This window comes from Condylura cristata, unplaced genomic scaffold (genome assembly GCF_000260355.1).
Source record: "Condylura cristata isolate star-nosed mole 26May11 unplaced genomic scaffold, ConCri1.0 scaffold00059, whole genome shotgun sequence".
Taxonomy (NCBI): domain Eukaryota; kingdom Metazoa; phylum Chordata; class Mammalia; order Eulipotyphla; family Talpidae; genus Condylura; species Condylura cristata.
Window position 1 is genome coordinate 378,504 of NW_004567160.1, and position 3,992 is coordinate 382,495.

Consider the following 3,992-nt stretch of genomic DNA (forward strand, 5'->3'; position numbering starts at 1 on the left):
AGTTGAAATATATGTTCTCCAAAACTCATTCTTTTACTATAAGTATGAGTGGATATTCCTGACAATGATTGCTAATGTAAAAAAAAAAAAAAAAAGAACTGGAACAATGCTAAATTTCTATTTTTGACACACACTATGGTTATGTAAGAGAAAATAATTCTTCTAAGGAAATACATAGCCAAGTATTCACAGTTAAAGGAGCATGATATGTATGACATGTGTTAAGTACTCTCCAATAATTCAGAGAGGTGAGGAACAGAGAAAAAGGGAAGAAGGGAAGATAAAGAAGAGAGGGCTTAGTGGGGAAAGTGAAAAGGGGAGAAAGCAGAGGTAGAGTGAGTGGGGAAAACAGAGACAGAAATTGAAATTAATAAAATAAAATGCAAAATATTAACTGGTAAATCTGTGCAAAAGGTACATGGAAGTTATTTGTTACACCAAATTTTTAAGTGTAGAATTAGATTGTGTTAAACAGTTTAAAAATACAAATATAAATATCAACAATAACTCCATAATTTATTTCTTTCATTAAATAATCACAATATTGTATTTACTGAAAGTTTTATATTTTCAAAATCTACTGAAAGAACACTGTATAACGTTGCTTCTTCTTACAAAAAGGGTAAAAATCATTAAACATTTTAGAGTAGAAAATAAGGTTGAACAAATGATTTCACAATGATTTTTAATAGATCCCACCAATGTCTGCAAACATTTTTTTGTTGCAATGTGAATCTCTTCCCCTAAATCATACAGTTTTATAAGCCAATGTTACCTCAATTACAGAGAAACTGAAAATGTGAAAAAGAAAATCTATGTAAACTGGTGATACATTTGTAGAATTCTATTATAAATTCAGCATCAACACAAAGGAATACTCTCATTGTTTCTCTAATTGCACTGGTTATTAGCTAGCACAATAAAGCAAGTAAAAAAAATAAATATTGGAAAGGAAGAAACTACCATTATTCACAATATAATTAATGAACAGATAATCAAAAATAACATAAATTATTAGAACAAATATAATTCCGGAAGACCGAAGCATAGAAAATCACTATGTAAAATATCAGTTACTCTCCCTTTACCAGCAATAATTAGAAAATTTAGCTAAATAGATACATTTCATTATAACAACAAAACAATATTAGGAGTGAATCTAATAAAATATCTTATAGGTTACATTATTATTATTGGTAAACATGGTTTTATATAACGCAGAAAATGGTTTCAATTTTATATTTGGTGCTAGATATTTGGTTTAGCTAGTTATTTTTACTCGTGTTATAATCAATTCTCATCTCTCTTCCTCTCTTAATAAGGTTTTGCTAAAGAGATTACCTTAAAAACCACAACTTCCAGGTTCCAGGCATCAGAAGCAGCAGGATGGTATTGTCAACAATTTTCATTGTCTTCTCTGGATGAACTACTTTATGAATGCACCAAAGAGATGAAGTCATACTGTTATCTTTCAAAAACTGAAAAATAGTAAAATAAGGTGAAATCATTTCTTTTGTTACTGTCTATCTCTTTTCCCTGTTCTCCTTCAAGACCTTATGCTCCATTATACTCCCATTTCAGCTATATATTCCTGTAAAAAGTTTATATGTAATACTAGGAGGGGCCTATTGAATAGCAGTGAAGATCACAGAGTCTGTTAACTACTTTAGAATAATATCCAGCACATTAAAAATGTACAGTGAATATTTGCTATTATTGAACTTTGCAATGATTGTAATCACTGGAGGTGTTATGTACCTATTGCACATTTTTGCCATATACAACCTCCATTGCTTTTAATCTCAATATTGCTGTCCTCTGCCTCCTCCCACCACACCCACTACCATTACCCCTTTAGACAAAGTAAAGTTGAAGTCAGACCAAGTATGATGATGAAACTGCTATTAAGTAAAATAGCATTCATTCTTTTTCTAAGGAATACCACCAAGTCCTAAATGCAGAATTTTCTTAGTCGCCACTGTCATTCACCGATTTTTATTTAAATGTCTGTTTCACTCTTGTTATATACCAGGTACTATGCCTTGTCATCATCATTATGCAGCCCCCAGCACAATGCCTAGTCCAGAAAGGAGTCCATTAAGATTTATTGCATGAATAAAGAAAGGCTGCCTATAATCTCCTTCAGATTATAAAGATCTGTGAAATTTGGTTTTAATTTTGGCATTTTGTAAATTCACCTAAATAAAAGATTATTTCTCTGAGAGTAAACAGTAGGCCCCCAAAATACATCACTTGCTCAAAGAAACAATGGTTGTTACTATTTATGGATACTGCCTACTTCAATAGCACAACAAATAAGGCCTTTCAACACTATTGTCGCAGTACTTCTCAGGCTCCAAGATATAACCAAGCTTATCCCAGAAAAAGCTGCCTTGGCTGTTCTAAAAACACTATCCCTTAAAATTATTCCCACTCCCTCCACATGGCAAGTATCACTCACCCTTTAAGGCCCACCCAAAGTTTCCCCTCTTTAATGACTCATGATTACTACCAGGCAAAATGAGCTGCTGTATTCTCAGTGCTTTCTGAATACCTTGAAGCAAACACTGTAGCACTTATCTATAAGGTTTTTACTAATTAAATTTCAAAGCACACACAAAGGAACACTTCTGAAAGTTCACCTTATCATACACCCTGTCATCCTGTCATTACAGAACTAGGCATAGGAATTAGGCTTTCAATACATAGTTGTTATTGATCTGAAACAAACATTTCTCTAAATGCCAGTTTCAAATACACACAAAAGTAGATGAAATAGTATAATAGTTCCCATGAACACAACACCCAGTTTTAAAAATTATCAACTCATATTTTGCTTAAGCCCTTCCCCCCACCGCCACCTCACTGAATTACTTTCAAGCACATCAAAAGACTTACGTTTATTTCCGTAAATAAGTAACTACAATTATCACAACTAGTATATTAAATATAATTTCACTCATATATATTTCATCAAAGAATAATGTTCTTTCAATTTCAAACTGCGGAGAGAACAAGGAAACGGAGAGTTCTGGGAAAATGCATAATTAAGTTTCGGAGACCCTGAACGTCCCAGATGCAAAATAAAGAGTCTAACCTGGTTTGGATTGGGAGAAGTATATTCTACTACTTCTCCGGAGGAGGAAGATGCGATTTCAGGCCGGATGATGCAGGAGGAGGTGCTGAGGGGAGAGGGTTACTACCTCGGTCGGGGGTTCCTTCAGGATAATCCCACCGCGGAGCTAGGAGGCAGCGTTTTTTGGGAGGCTTGATTTCCCGTGTGTTTCCAGGTGGGAGCGTGGATCTCCCAGAAGTACAAGGTTGGTCCCCCATAAGGATTATAGGAACCGCACGTCAGCTCTCTCCGGTGGGCCTTGGAGAGGCCAAGAGACCAGAGATGGCGGCGGGTCCCCTACAGGCTCAGAGCTTCCTCCTGGTTTCGTTCTTACCGTATTTCCTGTATCCTGAGACGTATATACCCTCTCTGCCTCTGCCCGGGTTCCCTATCCCACTCAATTTTGACGTTTCTGCAAGGATAGATCTTAACAAAACGATGAGTATATTTAATATAATGTGTTTCCATCGTCCCTACCCAAAAGGTAACTAAATCTAACGAGACAGTCATGCAAAGTATGCAATTTTAAGATTGGTTAAGAAATTCAGATTTACTCCTAACTGGTAAACGGCATAGATTATGGAAAGACACGGGGTGGGGGTAGGGTTGAGAACAAAGAAATTATTGAAGAATTTAGGGCTTTACAATCTATTTGCAGTTGCACACCCATGACACTAACTACAACCGTTTAAAAAGCAATATTAAGGAGGCTGTTAGTTGACTAAGAGCAGAATAGCACACTAGCAGAGACCGTGGAAATAGAATGTGGAAAATAAATTCGTCATAGATCATAGACTCTAAGATCACATTTTGGGGTTATATTTTAACAATTAGAAGTCTTTGTTGGCTTACAAATTTCATGTTTCAAAATCTAGCG

The 3,992-nt window shown here is 35.2% G+C and overlaps 1 long non-coding RNA gene across 1 annotated transcript in view; it reads right to left on the minus strand.

Moving 5' to 3' along the window:
• LOC105854571 overlaps positions 1 to 3,400 on the minus strand; it is a 103,788-nt gene extending 100,388 nt beyond the window's left edge. Inside the window, exons 1-2 of the long non-coding RNA XR_001146205.1 lie at positions 3,098 to 3,400; positions 1,342 to 1,478 (exon numbers count right to left, since the gene is read on the minus strand). This is a non-coding gene — a long non-coding RNA (uncharacterized LOC105854571). The remainder of the gene's footprint in view (positions 1 to 1,341; positions 1,479 to 3,097) is intronic.
• Positions 3,401 to 3,992: the final 592 nt, after the last annotated feature.